At 44.7% G+C, this 26138-nt stretch overlaps 1 protein-coding gene across 1 annotated transcript in view; it reads right to left on the bottom strand.

Annotated features, from left to right (window-relative positions):
* fbxw4 (F-box and WD repeat domain containing 4) overlaps positions 1-26138 on the bottom strand; it is a 184130-nt gene that overhangs the window by 71235 nt on the left and 86757 nt on the right.

Raw genomic sequence — 26138 nt, 5'->3', positions numbered from 1 at the left:
GTTATGGAAATGTAGAAATTAATGAGATTTCAAACGACATCCGACATCTGTGGCTAATGTAGCCTCTAAAAAGCTTTGGTATATATTGTCTAGAATAAAGATCTATTTAATCTTTGAGCAATGTTTATGAATTGTAAAACCTTTTTAAAAACAGGTTAGCAGCGCCTTAGCCCAGATCGACTCGAGGCAGACTCTTTGGTAGGCTGCTACACTACAATGGACGATTAAGGACCTCCGCTGTTCTGGCTTTAGCATTTAGACTTTTTTTTTTTAAATGTACAGAATAAGTAAAAGACACCAAATCCCCATCTTATCTTATCTTATCGTATTATCTTTCAACCAATCAAATGCCAAAAGAACGCAACCCTTGATAACCAATAAACCTCATTCCTCAATAAGACCGAAGATGTGACATCTCTATTTACAGTGCTAGCTGTGAGTAGCTTAAAGGAAGACGCCAACTTTTTGGGAAATTAGCTTATTTGCCATCTATCCTGGAGTTAGACAAGCAGATACATACTCTTTTCTTCTCTGTGCATGCATTAGGCTTAGGGAACAGCCGCACCGTTAGCCTAGCTTAGCATCATTCACTGGAAGTAGGTGTGCCAGTGTAGCCTAGTTCCCAACAGTCACGAAATACACTCCAAATACAACTCCAAAACTTCCCTGTAAACATGTTGTGACCTGTGTATTTACCACGTGGAGAAAAAAATAATAATTAGAGATTTTAGTTTTCTAAGTATATATTTTATCACCTCAAAAGCCCTGTTTTGAAAAACTGGGCTTTTGAGGTGATGAAATCACTGCGCCCAGGCAGCAGTGGTTCGGCAAAAAGTTGTTCAGAGTATATATCGGCTACACTGGCACACCTACTTCCAGTGAATGTCGCTAAGCTAGGCTAATGGTGTGGCTGTTCCCTAAGCCTAATGCATGCACAGAGAAGAAAAGGGTATGTATCAGCTTGTCTAACTCCAGGGTAGATGGCAAATAAGCTAATTTCCCCAAAAGTTGGCGTATTCCTTTAAAGGGGTGAAGGGAGAACAGTACACAGAAGAGTGGAGGTAAATAAACAAGCAGGAACCGCGCAGGCCCACGGTGCTACCTGTGCATGCGTTCGGAAAAAAAACGCCCTGCCAGATCGTCCATGACTGAGTGTCGGAGCATCTGTGGCTGAGTGGATGAGTGACCACAAGTTCCCGTGCGCAGCGCATGGCGGCAGTCCTGCGAGAATTAAGAATTAAACAAGTACAAAACCGTCCAGACCCACGGTGAAACTAACACTGTGTTGTTTGCGCAGCCAGTTGTGGAATGTGAAAGTTGTTTGGTTAACGTTACACTAACTTGCTAATGCTAACAGCCCATATATCATCAAGTTTTTAAAACAGGGCAAGTCACTAGAAGCATGTACACGATCTGTGCATGCGTCCCACTAAACGTTCCTCTCAGCTCTCATGCGAGTGAGTAGGTGAGCATACAGGTCATCCATTGGGTGAGTGACCACAATTTGCCACGTATAAAACAAACTGTGACCTTGAATTAAGAAGGTTCTATGGCTATTTTTCTTTTAGTTATTCATATAATGTAACTCTATGGACAGGTCTTTATTCATATAATGTAGCTCTATGGACAGGTCTTTATTCATATAATGTAGCTCTATGGACAGGTCTTTATTCATATAATGTAGCTCTATGGACAGGTCTTTATTCATATAATGTAGCTCTATGGACAGGTCTTTATTCATATAATGTATCTCTATGGACAGGTCTTTATTCATATAATGTAGCTCTAGGGACATGTCTTTATTCATATAATGTAGCTCTAGGGACAGGTCTTTATTCATATAATGTAGCTTTATGGACAGGTCTTTATTCATATAATGTAGCTCTATGGGCAGGTCTTTATTCATATAATGTAGCTCTATGGGCAGGTCTTTATTCATATAATGTAGCTCTATGGACAGGTCTTTATTCATATAATGTAGCTCTATGGACAGGTCTTTACATGTGAGTGAAGTGTTAGGTTAAGTGTTTAAGTAGAGCAACAATGCTAATTAAAATGTTTACGTTAGTTTTGCTCTATGGGATGTGACAACTTTAAACGTCAATATCTCAAAACTACTCTGAGTGTAGATAAAGGTCAAAGAGAGCGAGATTCAAGAGAAGGGGAAGCCTGTGACCTTAGTTCACCAAAAGGACACCGTCTCAAAGAACTATATGGGGCCCTCTGGCTACTGGCATCATCGATACAGGATGTCCTTTGCTGCAGTGCACTTTTACACCCCCCAGCAACTCTGCATAATCAATGAGCCTATATACTTCATTGATGTTGGGGATATGTTTTCACCACACCTGTCTTTAATTTTAGGCAATTTTGAGGGCAGACTATCCACTCACATTAACCGTTTTTTGTCTGTTTTTTTTTGTCAACATTAATGGTTACCATCAATGGGCAGCCTGTCAGTGGTTCCAAAAGTGGTCTGCCGCGATAACTGTCCAGGGGTGCCCATTTCACATCCAGATTTTCTCTCTCTCAACAAGACAATACAAAGCCATCTACCAGACATCCGCACAACATAGGCTATGCACAGCGATCATCCACAAGTTAACCCGGCTGCTCATCATCACAACAACACTAGTGCATAATGTTAGCTAACTACAAAAAGTACAGCATGCCTGTCATCTACTCACCATTAGCAGAGACACTCGTGAAACTGACTGAAACATTCTGAGAACGGCACTCCATTCCACTCGACTCCTCTGTCTGTCTCTTTCTCTCTCTCACTCTCTCTCTCAGTGCGTGAGGTTGGCGCTAGAGTGAGAACGCGCTGCCTCTCGGAGCGCGATTAAATTAACCTGTTAAGCCCTAGCCCTATTTTCTGAAAATCCGCCTAAAATACATACCTAAGTAAATGGAAGATTTCTCCACTTCTACAAGGTCCATTAGCATGTTATTGGTATCTAGGGACATCTATGGATCTCAGTGAATGTATTCCCAGTGTATTCCCAGAAATATTGTGTCTGTTACTAGGCTTGAGTACATTGTGATGAAACTAAGGAGAATATAAATTATGATTTTTCTTTGCATCTTTGACAGTGAATAACACCATGCTAAAGATATAGCCCCTTCTTGAGATCACGTGTACAAAAAATCTAAGGAAATGAATAAAGGGAAGATGATTAAACAGAAGGTTTTGTAGATACAGTACTGAATTCTTCCATCCGGATACATGCAATTTGAAATATTATTATAGAATATAGAATATGAGGGCTATAAATGACCTTATTATAGCCAACTCGCACATCTATGGATCGGGCCAAATCTCCTCTTTCAAATGGCAGAGTTCAATTTGGATTTAGTATCACCAGGTGTGCACCGAGAATGAAGAATGAAATCTACTGTATGTACAGTTAGATTCTTAGAATGGATATGGCTCCGCCATTTTGGATCGGATTTCAACACAGATGGTTGCAAAATGTTCACATAAGGTAGACACACTAACTGGGCTGCCAATAACGTTCAGTTTTGTGATAGAGTATCATGAGAAATAATTATATTTCATACAGAAGTCATTTGCTTGCAGTTAGCTGGAAATCGCTAGGAAATGTAGTTTTTCAAAATGTCAATGCTCATTGAGAGCTCTGGATGCCCTCTTCTCATATGACTACAAATCATCATCATTCGGCGATGGCCACTAATTCAAAATGGCGGATTTCCACAAAAATATTAACACAGTGACAAAACTAAAATCTCACTAATAACACTTTAACCTATTGGTAAACAAACATATTGCTGAAAATATACACTATGACTGCTGTTGTGAAATGGTTAGGATGTTTACTCTTGGATACATTTGAAGAAAAAAAACGCTACTTAACACATTCTGTGCCAAAAACGGAAAACTACGTGTTTGCTCGACAAGCTTTGAGTGCCAAAAACGAGATATTACGTTTTTGGATCGTTTGATCTTTTTACTTTGATTCCCGCTCTACAGACTTGCCCGGAGCAATCTGCATCATTGTGGCACATTCACATATATTAGAACTGCAATGCTGATCGACTATCACCAGGTGGCAGTATCGTCCATGTCTGAACTGCAATGGCTTGGGGTTGATACACAGCCTCAATTTTTTTCCCCTTGGTAGTGGCCCCTCCTGCTGCTTGAACAGAAAATCACATTGATCGCCTCAAAATTCCGTTGCCTAAGCGTATTTGACCATCGAAACGTGTATAGACATATACACTGGTAATCACGATGGCGATGCGATCACTTGGAATTCTTCTTCTTGGAATAAGGCTTCTGGCTAAGGTAAGGTACATTCTATGTCTATTTTACCGAATCTGAAATGTACGATCACAGTTCTGTGTTTCACCGGACGAAAAACATGCTCGGCAAACACTATCACAGTTTTGAGTTAAAACTACCCCGCCCCCCCCTTGATGATTTTGTGAAGGTACATATACCTTTGATTTGGGAGTATTTTGGGTTTCAGGGGATACCTGGCAGGATTCGATCATCATTGCAATTTTAACGTAGGCAGATGTGCCAGGGAGACCCAGGGAGCTCCGGCCGAGTGTTTAGAATGGGGATCAAAGGAAAAAGATCAAAGGATCAAAACCTGAGAAAAGTCGAGTCCGGTGCTCAATGGTTGGCGACGAAACCAGACTTTTCTCGGGTTTGGCGGGCAAAGAGTTAAGTGTGGGGTCACCAAAGAATCCTAAATCAAATGAGGTCATGGTATAAAAAAGTTTAAGAATCCTTGCCCTATTCAATTTAAAAAGTTAAAAAAAGAAATTATAAAGAAAAAGATAATTAACCATTTAACCGGATATCCTGACACACCCCTATTATAAAGTGTATGCGCTGAGCACCTGCTTTAAGCAGGATCTCTCTAAGGCCTTGTCCAGACAACGACGATTTTGGGTGTATCCGCCAAAGTATTTTATCGTATACATACACGTTTCGTCCAGACGGAACCGCGCTCTGGGAGCCTGAATACACAATTTTTTGAGAACGGGTCCCAGAGTGAACAAATCTGAAGACGCAATAAATCAATCCCGTCTTTACAAGCCAGTACGCATCTTTCCTGAACCGATAACGCGATAGCCCACCTCTCCCTTAACCCGCATGCGCATTATTAACATAGCTACAACACACAGTAACGTTAATACAATTACATGCATCATTGTTTACAATGAACGGGTGGGACTAGTCGAAAGGACTGGACACAGGGACAAGTTAAACATCAATAAATTAATTTAATACAACAGGTAGTTCGAGCTGCGCTGTCGTGCCTACGACCGCACCATATTATATACGGCTTTGACGCGCTCTCTCTCCTGCCGATTAAAATCAGCAGCTCTTCCTCATCATCATCGATTGTCTGTAGCTGCATTTGCGCATGTGAGCCGTGGTGTCTCTCTCCTCTCCTTTGGAAACTAGCGTTAGCTCAAAAGCACAGAACCGGACGACACAAGTTGTTCCGCTAGCGAAAACAACAATAACACTTCCGGTCGGGGGGTTTCAAAATAAAAGAGCGACATCTAAAACAGGAAAGATGTTTATTTTGTACATTTGTGGCAGCGATACAGCGTTTTTAGTGGTTTCGTTAACACTTTAAGTGCCGAAAACGTGTTTAGGCGTCTTTCCTAGCCAGGGGCGGACCTAGCACATTTGGCGCCCTAGGCGAGATTCACCACTGCGCAAACAAACTTTTTTTTTTGTAATTGTTCTGACTGTGAACACCTAAAGCTGAGGCTCAGACCGACCGACCGTTTTAGATTTTTGGCTCATTTTCCCTTATGTTAGAATTTTTTTTATGTAAAAATGATGGTTGCAGATATAGAGGGGGGCGCCAAAACTGCACAGAAAAAAAAAAATGTAAATAAAAAATAAAAAAAAATAATAAATTTTTTTATTTAACTTTTGGCGCCCCCCTCTGGGTGGCGCTCTAGGCGACCGCCTATATCGCCTGTAGGAAGGTCCGCCCCTGTTCCTAGCCATGCTAAAGTTGCAGAGGACACCCTAACTCGTCTTTAATATCAATATTTCAAAAATCTGTGATCGAAATCATATTTTTCCTCCGCAGCCCTGAGACACAGTGCTGGCCTCCTCTCAACCCTCTAGCGGTTCAAGAGCGCCATCTGGTGGCCGATCGGCAGAAGCGCCAAACAGGAAGTCATGTGGATGAAGTGGTGATCACCCATATTACTTCCGGGCACTCTCTATAGGTCCCGGGACTCGAGTTCGACACAATACATAGCGATCCGTTGCCAATAACTCGATAAACAACATGATTTGGACGTATATACTATTATACAACCTGGAAATAGATCCGGTATTTCGACATCCCATAATTGAAAACTGTCTTCTCCACGCTGATCGCCCAACGGCCCGCGGAGACTGGGGTGAGTTTTAGCGTTTATTATTACCGTGCTCGATACTAACTGCTATGATGAACATTTGACCCACATTAGATGAATGGTATAACGTTGCCCACGGAATTATAAACGATCCCCCGCCCATCCGGTCATCGAAAACTAAATGAAAACGAAAAAGATCGGTTCCGTCTTCGTCTGGACATGGCCTAAACAGTTTGTGTGTGTGTATGTGTGTGTTTGTGTGTCCTTGTTTTCCTACCGTTATGGGGTCCACATGTCCCCACAAGGAATGACAATAATACATTGGCCGGAGCCCACAATGTAAAGGAGCTATTTTAGGGTCAGGGGTTATGGTTATGGCTAAGGTTCGGTTAAGATTAGGATACGAGTTAGGGTTAGGCATGTACTGTAGTTGTTATGGTTAAGATTAGGGTTAGGGAATGACTGCAAGTCTATGGAACATCCCAACAACACATGAAAACACACATCTGTGTGTGTGTGCGTGTGCGTGTGCGTGTGCGTGTGTGTGTGTATGTCTATGTTTTCATATGGCCCGTTTCTATGTCCATGGGCTAAAGACCACCCAGAGCACATCAAAGTAAACACTGCTGGAACTGAGAAAGGCCTCTAAGGCAGATTGCAGATTACGTCTTGTACAACACCATTAGGGACAGAGAAAAGTTTGTGTGAATGTGTGTATGTCTGTCAGTCTGTGTGTGTGTGTTTGTGTGTGAGAGAGAGTGATAGTGAGAGTGAGAGTGAGAGGTTCAGAGAGAGAGAATGAGAAGGGGGAGTTGCTGAGGATAAATCCAGTGTGTACAGCTTGCTGTGGTGTGACCTGTGTGTGTCTGTCTGTCTGTCTGTCTGTGTGTGTATATATCTGTCTGTGTGTGTATATCTGTGTGTGTGTGTATGTGTGTATATATCTGTGTGTGTATATCTGTGTGTGTGTATATCTGTGTATCTGTGTGTGTATAGTTTTAAGTACCTCGGAGTCCACATATCCGAGGACTTGACATGGACCACACACATTGACAGTGTTGTGAAGAAGGCACGGCAACGCCTCTACTTCCTCAGGCGCCTAAGGAAGTTCCAAGTCAGTCAGAAGATCCTTAAGAACTTCTACTCATGTACAATAGAGAGCATCCTGACTGGCAATATCTCCTCCTGGTTTGGGAATAGCACCGCACAAGACCATAGCAGACTACAGAGAGTGGCCCGTTCAGCCAAACGCACAATTGGAGGGGGGCTTCCCACTCTCCAGAACATTTACAACAAGCGGTGCATGGGTAAGGCTAAGAGAATGATCAAAGACTCCAGCCACCCAAACAACTGCCTCTTTGAACTGCTGCGGTCAGGCAAGCGATACCGGAGTCTTATGGCAAGCACAGAAAGACTCGGAAGAAGCTTCTATCCCCAGGCCATCAGGATGCTCAACGAACAATAACACTATGTAACAACCATCAAATGCACTCACAGCTAGGGATGGGTACCGAATTCGGTACTTTTGAGGTACCGAACCGAAACACGTCGGTACTACCGAGTATTGAATCAAGTGAGAAACCGAAAAAAAAAATAAAAAAAAGTTTTTTTATTATTATTTTTTTTTTTACTTTTTTCTTTTCATGTCAACGTTCACACGCACAATATATGCTTACCTAGGATTTGACTTGATTCAACAACAAAGCAGTCGGAGCAATGACAAGCCGAAAACTGTCGAAATTGTAGTTATTTGAAGTTTGGATTTTCTTTTTTTTACGTACCGAAAAAAGGTACCGTTGGGTACCGGTATCGATTCACAGGTACCGGTACCGGTATCGGTTCAAATGTGAAAGGTACCCATCCCTACTCACAGCACACACATCCACACGCACACACTCACTTTAAACAAACAACTCACTGCAGCACCCACTTTACACACTTTAGAACACCTAAACACACTTTATATTTATTGGTAAAGAATTTGCACTACAACCCATACCTCATTACACCTTACTGTAAATTGTACCTAAATTGTACCTCATTCCATTTCTCCTTTGCACTATATAGTATATTGTATAGTATATTGTATGGTAACTCAGTTACTTCTACTCTGCATTGAACATTGTACATATGTACATACTGAACACTTGTGTCTATACGTACGTGACTTCTATTTTATACTGCTATACTTATTTTATTTTATACTTATCTATTTTTGTCTAGCACAGTCTCTGGAGCGTAACAGAAAGAAGCATTTTGTATAAAAGTATTCTGTACTTCTGTATGACAACTAATAAAGAAACTTGAAACTATAACTGTGTGTGTATGTATCTGTGTGTGTGCATGTATATCTGTATGTGTATGTGTGTGTGTGTATCTGTGTGTATATCTGTGTGTGTGTGCGTGTATATCTGTGTGTGTATATATATGTGTGTGTGTGTGTGTATATCTGTATGTGTATATATCTGTGTGTGTATATCTATGTGTGTATGTGTGTGTAATGTGTATATATCTGTGTGTCTGTGTGTGTATATCTGTGTGTGTGTATATCTGTGTGTGTGTGTATGTGTGTGTGTATATATCTGTGTGTGTGTGTGTGTGTGTGTGTGTGTGTGTGTGTGTGTGTGTGTGTGTGTGTGTGTGTGTGTGTGTGTGTGTGTGTGTGTGTGTGTGTGTGTGTGTGTGTGTGTGTGAGTGCAGCACCATGCTCTTGTGATCACAGCTCTCTCCCGCTCGCTCCTCGCCTCTTGATTATTGGAGAATAACTTGCACTCGGCAGGGCAGATTATAGCAGAATAACTGTCTCTTTGTTGCCTTTTAATACCCTCCATGACCATGACTGTGTGCGACTCTCAAAACCTTTGATACCTGCCCCCTAGCAACCATTTAAAGGAGACCGCCGGCCTTAGCGACCGAGCACCCCGGCTCTTTCGACTCGTGCCCCCCCTCCCTCTCCCCCGAACCCCAAACCCCAGGGGCGGGCTGGTAATCCCTCTGCCTTACCCCGGGGGGGCTTCTTATTGGACCAGGGCTTTCCCCGCGGGGCGTCTTATTGGGTGAGAGCTTTCTCAGTGGCGGGGTCTCATGACTAAGCCCGGGCCAATGGGGGGGTCCGTGATGAGGTCTGTGTCTGCGGCGCGTCTGTGTGGGGCGGCGACCCCTCATTTTCCCCTTACCTCTAAAACCCAGGGCTTAACAGCATGCCGGACAAAAAGAAACTCATTCAGGCACCAAGCGACGTGAGCCCCATTAATTTATAACTAAATAACAACGTCTTGTCAAGAGATCACAGTGCTGCCGTGCAGCCTAAGAAAGGAGATCATCAATTCATAACTCTAACTATAGTGTCTTCTTCACAAACAAGACAGTAAGTGATTACTCTCTTCGGGCACCTTCGCGGTCCTCAAAAAGAAAGAGAGAGAGAGAGAGAAAGAGAGAGAGAGAGAGAGAGAGAGAGAGAGAGAGAGAGAGAGAAGGAGGGGGAAACAGTGAAATAAGTCAAAAACACCAAAGAAAAAGAGAGGGGGAAAAAAACAGGTTTCCATAAAAGTACTCTTGACATCTGCGCGGGGATCTTAAAGTCAGTAATAGTACTCTGCCGTGTCCCGGTGAGCAGTGCAAAACAGCAGGGATTCTCAAATTGTTAGGTCACCAGCTTTTATGGGGCCGCGCGTGATTACAGGATGGAGGCGTAAGCGTATAATCTGTCAAAATGACTGTATCTGCCGGCGAGCTGCGGCGCGATTTTTCTGATCTGACCATCCATTCCATTCCATCGCATGTCTGGGTCCATACGGTTACATACCTGAGCCTGGCCTCATGCATGCCTGAGTGGGAAGTGTCACATGGCTGACGCTATAAAATAGCCGACTGGGTGAGTCATAACCAGTCTGCTGTGTGCTGACTAGGGTTGGGTATTATTTTAATTTCTTTTTCAATTCCTGTGCCAAAACCTAAACAATTCTATGTTTTTTCACCTATTTAATCTTGATGAATGGCATCTCTTTTTCTATCAGAGAACCATAGTTAAATCTCTTGTTCTATCAGAGAACCATAGCTAGTAGTTACATATCTTGTTATATCAGAGAACATACGGTTATCCTATAACCATAGTTATAGGAGTATAGCGAGCGCTCTGCACTCGAGTGGAACTATCCCTTTATCCAATCTAACACTGAATAATTTTTCTCCACATGTACACACCCATCCGCCTGGCCACACCCACATCCGCTCCTCTACATAAGCGGGGTCGTGGCCATACTAACAGCTCCTTCCCAAGTCTTTCACCACCGAAGGCGAAGACCACGGGGTCCTCAGTGAGTCAGTGCAGAGCGCTCGCTATACTCATATAACTATGGTTATAGGATAACCGTATGTTATATTATCGTATAGCTTACGCTCTGCACTCTAGTGGAACACAGGAGCTGAGCAGAGCGGAAACTCGACAAATGTACCCGCTGAGGCCCCCCACAACCATCAGAACCGGGGAGGACCCGAGCCCCCAGACCCCCCTAGAGGGGGACGGGAGGGAATCGGAAGAGGGTTTAGCACCTCAACGTACAGGGTGAGCAGATCGTGGGACTTACCTTCACACAAAAGGACCCGCGACCACTCAGGCGCGCATCCCACATGCCACTAGGGAACGAACGGGGAGAAAAAAAAACCTGTTACAGCCCCTAACATCACAGGGTCAAAGGTCAAGAACCCAACCCCGTGGCAAGGTCATAGCAGCGGAGCGCGGAGGAGGACCCAGCCCCAGGAACAGCCTGAGGGCCAGGACCCCCCCTCTCCCCCGAACCCCAAACCCCAGGGGCGGGCTGGTAATCCCTCTGCCTTACCCCGGGGGGGCTTCTTATTGGACCAGGGCTTTCCCCGCGGGGCGTCTTATTGGGTGAGAGCTTTCTCAGTGGCGGGGTCTCATGACTAAGCCCGGGCCAATGGGGGGGTCCGTGATGAGGTCTGTGTCTGCGGCGCGTCTGTGTGGGGCGGCGACCCCTCATTTTCCCCTTACCTCTAAAACCCAGGGCTTAACAGCATGCCGGACAAAAAGAAACTCATTCAGGCACCAAGCGACGTGAGCCCCATTAATTTATAACTAAATAACAACGTCTTGTCAAGAGATCACAGTGCTGCCGTGGTCAAGGTCAAGGTCAAGGTCTGCTATGCCAAGGTCATAGCAGCGGAGCGCGGAGGAGGACCCAGCCCCAGGAACAGCCTGAGGGCCAGGACCCCCCGAAAAGGGGGCCTGGTGAGGCCAACGATGCCGTGGCATCGAGACCCCACCAGACGGTCACTAATGACACCACCCCCCACATCGCCAGCGTATCGGACGCGTGAATATTAAAGGCAACCAACTTGTGTTCAGCTTTTCTCTGATTGGCCACGACCCCACGCTGCTAGCCCGCCCCCTTTTTCCGCGAGCGCGGCAGGAACCTTCAAGGTCCCTGGTGCAAAATAAATCTGGTAGTTCGTTTATGACGTTAATTAATAATAAACACTGTTAGGACTCTTAATAATAAACACTGTTAGGACTATCTGACTCTTAATAATAAACACTGTTAGGACTATCTGACTCTTACTAATAAACACTGTTAGGACTATCTGACTCTTAATAATAAACACTGTTAGGACTATCTCGATTCACGCGTCACTACTGTAACTAGAAACTGTACATTGTAACGTTATATGTTATTTCGCGTTTTTAACGTCAGTCACTGTACATCAGTGTGGAGGCTGGTAGTTCGTTTATGACGTTAATTAATAATAAACACTGTTAGGACTCTTAATAATAAACACTGTTAGGACTATCTGACTCTTAATAATAAACACTGTTAGGACTATTTGACTCTTACTAATAAACACTGTTAGGACTATCTGACTCTTAATAATAAACACTGTTAGGACTATCTCGATTCATGCGTCACTACTGTAACTAGAAACTGTACATTGTAACGTTATATGTTATTTCACGTTTTTAACGTCAGTCACTGTACATCAGTGTGGAGGCTGGTAGTTCGGTTATGACGTATTGCTGGCTCTCATATTTGCGAATACAACAGCGTTCACCCTGATGTAAACAAGTCATTGCGATGGCCAACGGAAGACGGCCGCTGCCGCAGGCGGCGCAACTCTCTGCCGCACGGCGAAGACGGCCGCTGCCGCAGGCGGCGCAACTCTCTGAGAAACGCTGAACGCAAGGCTGAACACAAGTTGGTTGCCTTTAATATTCACGCGTATCGGACAGGGCCCAATCCAAGAGCAGGCCCTTCCCCCCTACGGCACGCCGCCCTGAAGCACTCCACAGAGGCTACACCCCCACAACACTGTGGGGCCAGTCGGCGCACCGGGGAGAAAACCCCCAAGAGGTTGATCCCTCAATCCCGGCAACAGGCCAAGAGCATAACTCGACCTGTGCCCGGAGCACTGCGGACTAGACAGGCACCTAAGGGGTCTACTGTGAAACAGCACCCCGGCGGAAGGGGCGTTCGGTATGCTGTGCACCATGTCGCAGCCTCCACAATCCCGACCCCTTAGAGAGGTCGAGATCCAAGAGAAGGCTGACATGATTGGCAGACGTCATTAAAAGTGCGGGGGCACACTCGCAGGCAGACAGGGTCAAGCCCGGCCTAAACCCGAGTCGACTCTGCTACCAACACACCGGGGAATCAACCACCCCCCTATGTTTAGTAGGGATGCACCGAATGGGAAATTCTTGGCCAAAACCGATACCGAAAATAGAAAACAGTTGGCCGAAAACCGAAAGCCCGAAAATGATTCATAGAATAGAATTTTTTTTTACCAATGTTGTGGAACATTATGATTATGGAAAAATATATGATTATGGCTAAACTTAACTTAAATAATAAATAATCACTATTATGGGTCCATAAAACATTTATTCAGCACTTCTGAATGCATACAGTACATTAATTCCATCTTTTCTCTGGCTGCCGCAGCGGACATCTGTGCTCTACTGAGCGCACCTTTCTAGTCCCCACTGATGAATGTGCTCTCTTGACTTTGGCACAGTAGACGCGCAACAGACAGACAGCGTCAATGTGAGAAACACAATCCCCCCCCCCTCTGGCTCTGAATAATATGCATATTAGATCACTCAGTGATTAACCGCGACGGGCATATAGTAAATAAGGATATAAAAGCATGTTAAAGACGCATTTATTGGACGCGTTGCGTGCAGAGTTTACATAGAAACAGTGCGACTCCCGACAGCGCGACATCATCACAACAACACGCGTTAAGTTACAGGTTGTTTCTGTTTCGGTGATATATTTTCGGTGAAAAAACTCTTTCGGCCGAAAGCCGAAAGGCCATTTTTTGCCATTTTCGGCCGAAAACTTTCGGTGGTCGAAATTTCAGTGCATCCCTAATGTTTAGTTTAACAGGAGGCGGTTGTTCCCTTAACCCCCCAAGAAAAAAACTCAACTGCGCGTATACACCGGCTATACAGGCAGTACAAGTGTTTCAGTTTTCAAGAAGGGGTTAACCCAGGCCAACAGGTCGTCGAGAACGAGTCCGGACCTGGGCCCGGCGGACCGGGACGTACACAGGGATGCCAGAGGGGTTCAACAGAAAACCTCCTCGACAGCCCCCTCCCAGCCCTGCCCAGCAGGGGGAGGGAGGGGCGAAAATGAATGGAGAAGGACCAGGCCCCTTAGCACAGCGCAAGGTACAACACAACCAAGCACACTGCGAAGGATAACTCGTAGTGACATACCTACGACACACACATCCATAACATCAATCCCTGCGACGCCCGGGCCAACCCGGCATTTTCCCCCCGAAAAAGCACAAAGTCCTTCAGGGTACCAGAACAGCAGATCTGCGCCCCGGCGGACAACGGGTTAACTGACCTGGTCCGGTGCGACCAGAACCAGTCCCGTGTCCTAGTCACGCCGCCATCCCCAGTCCTAAGAGGGGGGTAGGTATGCGTGTCGATCTAAAACATCACAGAGGGCGCCACCAAGACGGTCAGAACACGAATGCACCGTACCCGGTGGCCCATCCCATGGGCGTGAGACCCCTCCGCCAATGCTTTGATCTACTCCGTCATCTCCCCCCAGAGATGAGCGTGAGTCGTCGAGACTAACCTAGTACACTGGCGCTCGGAAGAGATAAAATCTCCATCTCAGTCGCTCGTACAAAAAACGCAGTTTTTATAAATGAGCAACCAAGGCGCGCCAGCCCATGCGTGGTTCCACACTGAAAGCACCCAGGGCCAGCGCCATGTACACGTCGAGACCCAAAAACACATCAATGGTAATTCTAACAAGAAACCAGATAATGTTCCCTCCACGCCGCCTGCGCATCTTTGATCATGTTAAATCTGCGGGGCACGAGAAGCTCATTCACCACCTTATTGAGATCATGTGTACAAAAAATCTAAGCAAATGAACCGCGGGAAGATGATTAAACAGAAGGATTTGTAGATACAGTAATTAATGATAATCGATTTTAATTATAAATTCATATTTGACCTTGAACTTGACCTTGACCTTATTATGGAAAATGCTCCTCTTTCCAATGGCAGGGTTGCATCTGGATTTAGTCATTTCCTTGCGGTTTTTACGATAATTAGCATTTTCCGATAAATTCTTATTTCCGATAAATCGTAAAAAATGAAAATATACACTTTGACTACTGTTTTTGATAGGGTTATGGTCTTTATTCTTGGCTACAATTTTTTTTAAACATTAACCTCTTAACATCCAAGGGCCCACATGTGGACGATTCTTTGCCGACCTCTAGTGGCTCGGGTGTGCATTTCTTTTAATACAATATATAGATAGAATTAAAGCCCTATTTGTTGCCTGTCAATTGCCCTTTCAGGTGACAAAATCCGTTCAGCGGTTCTCAAGTTACATGCCGATATGTGAGGCGTGCACCAAAGTACGCAAAAGTACACATTACCACCCCCGACTCCCGGGGCTCTAGCTCCGTCAATCATTTGGCGATCTCGAAAATCTTTGCACAGGGTTGTAGCCAATGAGTGTGGCTTTGCAATGATACCCCATGATATGATAATTGGGGATCTAATCGATTTATGATAAAGAAAAGGCTTTCTTAAGGCTTAACAGATTAAGGCAGTGCCAGATCCAAATGCTGAGCACGCCCAATCCAATCACCATGAATATTAGTAAATACACATCCTCAACATCATTGATTTCCAGAGGATAGAAGCAGATTGGGTTCCATTTCCCGTAAGTATCGATCGTGTACCCCGCCTGAAAGCTCCCGAGTGGGCAGAGCGGATCAGCCGCATCCTGCTTTCTCGTGGAGAATATGCGATCAATCGCTGTAAATGCCCAGCTTACTAGATCCATATTGCGGTTGAAAGTTGAGTTGATTCTGTTGCAAAAAGAAAGGGTCTTTAGTCAACACGGCTGGACGGTTCCAGGGAGGTATGAAGCGATGAGAGGCCAGGATCCACCCGGCAGTCAAACAGCTGTAGGAGGCTGGCACGGAGACAGCAGCAGGGGGGGGTAGGAATGGCCTTGGAGAGGTCTGGGAGAGGGAAAGAAATGCGACTGTTCTCTGGGAGGGCTTGGAGAGGGTAAGGCCAACAATGCGGGACAGGGTTTCCGTTAGAAAAAATTGTTGCCGGTCTCGGTGTCCTGCAAGATTTCAATCTACCGGACAAATGAGATCAATTCCGGTCAGAGTTTATTGAGCTTAAAAACAATTGATAGGCAGGCTATATAAAGAATGACATCCTCAAGGCATGTAGATTTATAATATTTTAACTTAAAACTAGGCTACTTTTGCGTATACAGTCATTATATTCCAAATAAAATAAGTCCTAAGACTCCGTGCTGCTGCTGACTTTAAATCAAATAGGTGTCTGGGCAGTCGGCCCGACATTAAATACAGCAGTGTTATAATCACATTTTTATGAGCTAACGAATTCCGTTATATTGGACATTTGTATTAATTATATCAAGCGAAGAACTGAGAAATTTGGCAGAGAGAGACGGCAACATTATAGTGAAATATAAACGTTGCGCGATGACTATTATATCTCCGCCTCCCAACGAAGTACATACCAATAGTATGCAACTGCAGAGCCGCAGAGCCAGCGGCGCTCTCAGTTCCGGTCTGGGGGCCGCTCAGCAGCGCCACCCACCCAACAGCTGAATTGCCAATGGCTGAATTGGAGTATTGCACTGTGCACGCACAACTGTCAGCTCTGCGGCTCTGCAGTTGCATGCTTCTCGCAAATCTAGCTCCCGCTGCCAAACCAAATGAATCTCGACATCGCTTCACCAATAGTCGTTATCAGAACACTACACACATATCATAATAGAACACACATCGTTGTCATTATTAGACCTGCTTGGTGAAGCAACAATGAAACAAATGTAACTATTTTAATACAATTCAAATTGTGCTTAGAGGGAATTATTTTCACCAGACATTATGACCGGAGAGATTTAAATATGTCGGACTTCAACAGATTTTGTCGGTCAAAAACCGGTAATTACCGGACAACGGAAACCCTGATGCGGGAGATTACCTGTCCCTGTGTCATGTAGGCCTCCATTGCTGGGAAGAATGGGCAGACAACGCCCGTCTCTCTCACAGGACGACGTTGTCAGAGATGACCTATCATGTCATCAGGAACAGGTGCTGGCAGTGGCTGCGGCAACACCACGCCATTAGCGGCTGCGGTGGCCGCCATGAGCTCAGGGAACAAGGCAAGCAACTCCCCTTGCGTACCTCCCTCCACGTCACTCGCGTCTAGGGATGGGTACCGAATTCGGTACTTTTGAGGTACCGAACCGAAACACGTCGGTACTACCGAGTATCGAATCAAGTGAGAAACCAAAAAAAAAATAAAAAAAAAAATATATATTTTTTTTATTAATTTTTTTTTTTTTTACTTTTTTTTTTTCATGTCAATGTTCACACGCACAATATATGCTTACCTAGGATTTGACTTGATTCAACAACAAAGCAGTCGGAGCAATGACAAGCCGAAATTGTAGTTATTTGAAGTTTTGATTTTTTTTTTTTTACGACTGAGGCAGGTAAATAAAATTTCTTGAGACTAAAGTACAGAAAAAAGGTACCGTTGGGTACCGGTATCGATTCACAGGTACCGGTACCGGTATCGGTTCAAATGTGAAAGGTACCCATCCCTACTCGCGTCCCTCACGTACGACGCGGCAGATAGCTGGGCATCTTGTATCGGGGTCGGAGGTTCTAACCCAACCCTGGAGTACAAGGGACCCCAAGGAGAGTGATACGTCTCTATTGGGGCTTCAAACAAGAGAGCTCTCGCCCCCTCCATGTAATCCTCAGTCTCCATCGGAAATGGACAAGAGGTAAGAGAACTCTCGTCCGGCTCCAGCGCAACACTAAAGCCAGGCCGTTCGCCCCTGCTGCTCGCCGTCTTACGACGAGAGCGAGCCGAGGCGAAGAGTCTGCGACGCAAATCCCCGGCCACCAGAGGAGCTGTCGGCCTGTCGGCCGACTGTCCACTGGCGGGGGAACCAGGGCCGGAACCAGGCCATCTCACAGGAGATGGAGGCTCAACGGCCCCTCGGCAAGGCAAACTCACCACCGGGCACCGCCCAGGCGTATCTGGCTGCCACGACCGCGGAGCCAGAGACGGCCCACGACGCACGGAGGACGCGGCGATAGTGAAGCGCTGGTGGAGGGTGACGTTGCGAGCGTCTAGACCCTCCGACGGTGCAAACATTATCTCTTAGTTTTTCTCGTAAAATTGCGAGAGAGAGAAAAACAAAGATACAATGTCCATGTAGCTCCTTTCCAACAACTATTTCGGCACTAAACTCAAAGTGGTGTATACAGTCACTTTTACGGTGGTGAAAATAGGGAAGGAGCTGTTAGTATGGCCACGAGTACGACCCCGCTTATGTAGAGGAGCGGATGTGGGTGTGGCCAGGAGGATGGGTGTGTACATGTGGAGAAAAATTATTCAGTGTTAGATTGGATAAAGGGATAGTTCCACTAGAGTGCAGAGCGTAAGCTATACGATAATATAACGATAGTTACATCTCTTGTTCTATCAGAGAATCATAGTTACATCTCTTGTTATATCAGAGAACCATAGTTACATCTCTTGTTCTATCAGAGAACCATAGTTACATCTCTTGTTCTATCAGCGAACTGTAGTTACATATCTTGTTCTATCGAGAACTGTAGTTACATCTCTTATTCTATCAGAGAACCATAGTTACATCTCTTGTGCTATCAGATAACTGTAGTTACATCTCTTGTTCTATCAGAGAACCATAGTTACATATCTTGTTCTATCAAAGAACTGTAGTTACATCTCTTGTTCTATCAGAGAACCATAGTTACATCTCTTGTTCTATCAGAAAACCATAGTTACATCTCTTGTTCTATCAGAGAACCATAGTTACATCTCTTGTTCTATCAGAGAACCATAGTTACATCTCTTGTTCTATCAGAAAACCATAGTTACATCTCTTGTTCTATCAGAAAACCAGTTAGTAGTTACATCTCTTGTTCTATCAGATAACTGTAGTTACATCTCTTGTTCTATCGGATAACTGTAGTTACATCTCTTGTTCTATCAGAAAACCAGTTACATCTCTTGTTCTATCAGAAAACCATAGTTACATCTCTTGTTCTATCAGAAACCCATAGTTACATATCACTCTATTCCCTCTGACCGACCTCTGAAAACACACAGCTAGGGGTGCATCCTCTCAGATCCAACATGGCTGCACCGCACTGCTTACAGTATAAGTGTGTGTGTATGGAGGTCTGAGCACCAACCTACCAGCAACGGTACCTTCTGCCTAGGGTCCCTATGAACACAATTGGTAGTGTTCACGGGTGGGAAGCCGTGTGGTATGAGTCCTGGTCATTGCAACAGCGACTCCTACTGGTCGGCCTCTTATGGATCTGGCGGAGTTAGCGTGAACCTCTGCACGTGTTACGCTCCTCCCAGTGAAACTCCTATCTGTCAGGTGAAAAGAAGAGGCTGGCGACTCCACGTGTATCGGAGGAGGCATGTGGTCGTCTACACCCTCCACAGACTGATAGCAACAACAAATAAGTGTATGGATTCTCATAAATTCAGTACCTCATGATTTCGGTGCCACATATGATTCGGTCCAGGTAGTATCGGCCATGTTGGAACGGGTGCCACCCAGTACTCCGTTCTCGATACCCAATTGAGCTATCTCAAAAACCCAGTCCTATTTTCTTGGTCCTCCAATTACAACCGTTGCTTCCCTCAGTCAAACAAAAGTTTAGGGAAGCAGCGGTTGTGATTGGAGGATCAAGAAAAGAGGGCAGAGTTTGAGATAGGTCCATCCTAGTGCAGACTCTCCGTTGAACCCTCTCTGGCCAATCAAATCTGAGGGTTTGCATCGGTTATGGTGGTCACTGTAGCACTTTGAAACCGCAAAATGAATAGGAAAGTGATGTTTTGTAATACGTTAAATGAGGTGGGTTATGAACATTTAGGATGCGATTATTCTACTTCAAAGTGCTTGAATTCATAAAATATAAAAATAAATTACGAATTTGTTTACATGCACATTGTGATTCCAGTGATGTGGCAAGGTACCGGCCACTAGGATATGTGGTTAGTAGGCCTGTGCGATAAACTGATAAATTGATATTGACATTATGAACCTCTTATCGATTTTGCCCATATTGACATGTTAGGTAAATGCATTCTTCCAGTGCATTGGTCGTTTCATTTTGTGCCCCTGTAATTCAACGGAATGTACCAATTATATGTTGATAGACAAAAAAAATTGACAAGCTAACATTACAAACATGTTTACAGAGGGCCAACACCATGGAAAATGTGATATTTGTTTAAATAAATCTTTGTTTAATTTCTATCGTTATCGAGGTAAATGTGATACCGCGTTATGGATTTCAGGTCATACTGACCCAGCCCTAGCGACTAGTCATTGATATCGGCCCATAGATCCTAAGAGCAATAAAAACCGGGTACGGGCTATTACCAGGGTTGCTAATGCATTTCCGTCGCTGGTTTACTGTCACGGCATGCCGTTGAGGGTGAGGTCTAACATTTGGACAAGTGGGAGGTTCAAAGGTCACTGACAGACAAGAAAGGGGCACTTGGGATATGGCCGACCTGCAAAAGAGATCACACGGGCAGTATAGTCGACAGAAGAGTGCAGGGGAAGACGGGGTTGAGGAAGAATGTCTCCTCTGCTCCCAGCGGAGCCCCTGTCTTCACATCAATGCACCGTGACTCCACTCAGAACAGCAGAGAGGGAAACCAAAGCCACTGGAGCCACAATGGCTGTCACACTGTAAATGGCCACGACATGCAAACAATCTCTTCTAAACGTGACATTTGACTTTTTCTTTCCCGACTGCTGAGTAAAGAAGTGAATTCCGACTCATATGTATGTCCGTGTTTTCTCGTTCCGACTGGGAATTAGGCGGTTTTTGGAGTTGAAATGGACCCCGGCCCGCAGCTAGTTTGCGAGGGTAGGTAGACTGTGGACCCTAGGGGCCTGAGACTTACTGATTGTTATGAAGGGGCGGCTGACTGTGTCACACACAGGGTGTAAGTCCTGATTTAAGCCTGTCTGGTCTCACTGCAGGAGTCAGGTTGGCTTTAGGGGCCACCCACCCACCCACCCCCCCCCACACCCCCCCCCCCCCACCCCCCCCCCCCCCCCACACACACACACACACACACACACACACACACACACACACACACACACACACACACACACTGTGAAAGGAACCATTACCTTACCATTGACAGACTTTTCAATAAAAGAGAAGCTAAGGGCATTCTCCCTTGGAGCAGGGAGGGCTAAAGAAAAGGCATTGCTTCTTTCTTCAATGCAAGTGGTTGGTGCCTCTTGTAAGGTGAAGTCAGAGCTCTAAACTGGAGCCCGGGGACCTGCTGGGAAACAGGCCCTCCCGTCAAAGGCCGTCAGACAGGTAGAGAAAGGCCCTGCTGGGGTTTTCAGCTCCTAAAACAAACAGAGTGGAGCCACACAACCTGCTGCATGTCTACCCAATTTAGCCCCAGAGCTGTGAGCACCATGCAGCCACGGGAGCATACAACTGGGCAGGGAATGCGGGGCTGGCTCTGTGGGGAGCTGGCGAGGAGGGCACTGGTGAAGAGACCGACCCAACAATGACCACCTTGTCACACGAGCACACGTTCGCTCCAAAAACAATAACACCGCAATTTGTATAACAGAGCGACCTCCCCAAACACAGACATTTAACCCCATCCCTTTCAGCGGCGGGAATGCCAGGAATCCCACCCTGGCCATTTGATTTGATTGTAAAAAAGGAGGCAAAAAAAAGGAACAGGAGGGAATCTTGGGGAGTCGGGAGCGATGGTCAGGGTCCCTTTGATGCTTTTTCTTCTCTCCTCTGTTTAGCCATGAGCGAAGGCAGAGTGAAAAGTTGGGGTGTTGCACCGAACGAAGGCACCACTTGTGTGGGATCCCCCCTCTGTATGGCTGATCATAGGGCCCCTTTGTGCTCCAGAGATGAAAAAGACACAGAATTAATTGCGACAGAGGGGAGAAAAAGAAAATGTGTTAAATGAAATTAAAATCAAAGCCACAATGGCTGAATGGAGACCTGGGTTCTATTGCCCCCCCCCCCCCCTCCCTCAACCAGAGTAAGTGTGGAGGGTTTAGACTTGGCATGGCAACACTTCCAAGGGTCAACAAAGACCAAGTGATTTCTAATTGGGCCGGTGTAGACCGTCTTGTCAAGAAAAAACACCAGTGTTTTCATTTGAGTAACCCCTCCCGAATAATGAGCCATAACTACCGAAAAAACGAAGTAGCTGACTGCTAATAGAATACTTTACTTGGTCTAGAAGATGACACTCCATTAATTGGGATGAGAAAGAATACAGAACAACAAACTCATGTAACTACATGTAACTTCTATATATGTAACAGCTATACATGTACAGTAACTGCTATACATGTAACAACTATACATGTAACTTATATATGTATTATGTAACTTCTATACATCTAACAGCTATACATGTAACGTCATGGTGACCAATTGCAGCCACTCTTATTGTCTGGGACCAAATACGACCACGCCCCATTCCCAGTAAAAAGTGGGAATCTCTAGAATGGGTTTCGGGCGACGCTGTATACGGAAGTGGCTCTCAAGGTGACGATTAGACAACACTTTCTGTTGTCAGTAGATGGCAGCATTGGTTTAAAATTAAAAGGTGAAAATGTTGAAAACTACATGAATACATTTCCCATGAGCGTTAGCACAGGTTACAGGTCACTGGGATGTGTCTATTCTTCGCCGTGATCTGAACAGCGGTAAACTATTACTGCGACCTCGGTATAGCGACCGCAAATGGTAAACTAATTATCTTAACAAAAGTGCGCTGGTAGCGTTACATATGTTGTCTAAAGGGGGACATATGGTACAATTTAAGATTTGAATGATAATCGGCATATAAAAGGACAACATAACGCATCGTTAATTTGTAAGAAACCTCAATGAAAACGGTAATATTCGCTATTGTTATGAAAATGTGCTAGAATCCTATAAAAATGTGGACGCATTTGGTCTACGTTCCGTTAACTTATATAACTCCTATACATGTAACCGCTATACATGTAACTTATATATATATATATGTATTATGTAACTTCTATTACATCTAACAGCTATACATGTAACATATATATACAGTATGTAACAGCTATACATGTAACTTCTATACATGTAACTGCTATACATGTACAGTAACTGCTATACATGTACAGTAACTCTTATACATGCAACTGCTATACATGTAACTTATATATAAGTAACTTATATACATGTAACATCTATACATGTAACTCCTATACATGTAACTCCTATTCATGTAACTCCTATTCATGTAACTCCTATTCATGTAACTGCTCATATACATGTAACTCATATACATGTAACTGCTATTCATGTAACTCCTATACATTTAACTGCTATACATGTAACTCCTATACATGTAACTGATAAACATGTAACTCCTATACATGTAACTCCTAACAAAATACGCCATTCTCCAACAGTCAGCCACCTCTTGTTTGGCTCTCATAACGCAGCCACTATGCGATGGGACGACAGCGGTGTTCCTGAAAGGGCTCATGGTGTGTTCTCTGTGATCCTGCGCGCAGCCGGCCGGGGCAGCAGCTGTTCCTCTGGCTGCTGCTCTTTGGTGCCGCAGGTGGAACAGGGTCTTATTTACGATGTTTAGGCTGAGATGGGCGCTGAATCAAAGGGATGTGCCGCCGCACTAATGCGTTGTGGGTTGAGGGGCGATGCTGGTAGTGAATGTAAGGTGGTGTTGTAGTAGGGGTCCGATGGAAGTGTGTGTGTGTGTGTGTGTGTGTGTGTGTGTGTGTGTGTGTGTGTGTGTGTGTGTGTGTGTGTGTGTGTGTGTGTGTGTGTGTGTGTGTTAGGGCTGTACCGAATTTTTAACATTCGAAGCTTCGATTGAAGTATTCGAACGAAACTTCTAATGTCTATAAAAAAAATTACGTAAAAAAAAGAAAAAAATAATATATATATATATTTTTTTTTAAACTAAATCCTCAATTTGAATAAAGTGCTTAATCTGATTAAATTAGTATTTTTCTTTTATTAAATCAACTTTCTTTAATGAATATAACTCATCAGTTTCGTCAACATAAATAATCCAATAAGGGCACGGTTGGTATGAAAGTGATGGTGACGTCTTATAGTATAATATTATAATATTAGTGTAGCCTAATCTTTAACTGCAACTGTGAAGAAAACCCCCATTGGTTTAAACAGATTGCATAGACAAAACAAAAAAAAGATAAAAAAAAAGTTTATTTTTTTTAATAAAAAATAAAAAATTCTAATGTTGATTTAGAATTTGAATGTCAACATTATGATGGAAGCTTCGAAGCATTGTGTGTGTGTGTGTGTGTGTGTGTGTGTGTGTGTGTGTGTGTGTGTGTGTGTGTGTGTGTGTGTGTGTGTGTGTGTGTGTGTGTGTGTGTGTGTAACTGAGCAGTGAGGTGGTTTGCAACATGTTTTTATGTACAGTCTGGTACCAGATTCTAAAGGCTTACTGCATCTAAAGGGAGCAACAGTTACCGCCAAACAGACTGCCCACATCATCTTTCACCCATATACCAGTCTGGTATGCACCTCTCAGCTGATTATCAGCCTGGAAATCTGTGTGTGTGAGTGTGAGTGTGAGTGTGAGTGTGAGTGTGAGTGTGTGTGTGTGTGTGTGTGTGTGTGTGTGTGTGTGTGTGTGTGTGTGTGTGTGTGTGTGTGTGTGTGTGTGTGTGTGATTGAACCTTTTTGACTCAGCACCTGGAGATGTGTGTGTTTATACAACTTGTGAATGTGTACATTTGGCCATTGGTGTCATAAAAAAAATACAGTTTTAGACGTCCACATACTGTAGGCTGTTTAACCCTGTCACTACCACACTACCAAATCATTAAGCTATGATCACATTGGATGCCTTTTTGAACCCGTCTGCACCTTTTTTCTATCGCCATCGATGGTTTAGTCACGACAAGCGCTTGTCTCCTCCAAATCACATGCCTCACATTTTGGAAGCAACGCTTTTTTGGGCGCTCTCAGTTGAAAAAAGCCTTTAGCCACAGAGCGCACCAACGTCAATATCATCTTCTTGTCGATGGGCCAATCGAATCAACTGAGGGGAAGGGATTACAAATCGGAGGTATCTGAAGAGAAATCGACAGCAAAACAACCCAATCGATAAGGGAGGAGAAGCTTGTTTGTACGACCAGGTCTTACCACGACCAAGATATGAACAGCAACGCCTGGAAGGCTACGAGTAGTAATTTTTGTAATGTTAGCTGAGGTAGCGATGGTAATCATAAGTATTGTTCATTGCGCCTTGTGCACTTTCGATTCTCTATGTCAGCGGTTCTCAAACTACGGGTCGTGACCCAAAGTTGGGTCGCGGGTAGGTGACAGTGGGGTTGCGCATTGTCAACTAAATTGAATTTTTTTTAAATCAAGAAAAAAACCTACAAGCTCAGATAGAGTTTTCCACCTGGCAGCTGTTTGTATTTGCCACAGTATTCCATTGACACTTGCAATGGATAGGTTTGTTGTCAGAAGCGCGGAGAGAGAGAAGAAGCGCAGATTTTACTTGCAGACAAAAACAACCCATTTGCAGAGAAATTTGCCGATAATGAATGGCTCGCACAGCTGGCATATCTAGCCGAGATCTTTGACCGCCCTATTGCGTTGAATCTGGGACAAGGTTGGGACACAGACCTGTTTGGACTTGCAGCTAAAATGGAGAGCTGGATTAACACTTTGGATGCCACGGGTCCCCGTCTCAAAACATGGTTGAATGCCAGCACCCACTTCAATGATAGCGTTGTGAACGCATAAACTATGTCTTAAATTATGGCTATGTGTCTAATCCAAAGCTTCTTTCTTTCACCATAGGATCGAGGCCTCTGCCAAGAATCTTCGCAAACTGCATGCTACCATGTCCTCCCTCCTCACTCCCCCCCCACCCCCCCCTCCCTCATCTTTCTCTGCCGAAGACTTTGCGATCTTCTTTGAGGAAAAAGTGGAGAACATCCGCAGCTCCTTCTCCCAACCCCCACCCATTCCAAATGCTGAATCGAGAACCTCATCCTTCACTCTGTCATCTTTCTCTCCCATTACAGAAGCCGAGACCCTGACACTGGTAACGTCGAACCGTCCGACTACATGCCAGCTGGACCGGCTACCTTCCCCACTCCTCC

The sequence above is a fragment of the Notolepis coatsorum genome, assembly GCF_963971535.1.
Source record: "Notolepis coatsorum genome assembly, chromosome: 9".
NCBI lineage: Eukaryota > Metazoa > Chordata > Actinopteri > Aulopiformes > Paralepididae > Notolepis > Notolepis coatsorum.
This window is presented reverse-complemented; position numbering and strand designations above follow the sequence as displayed.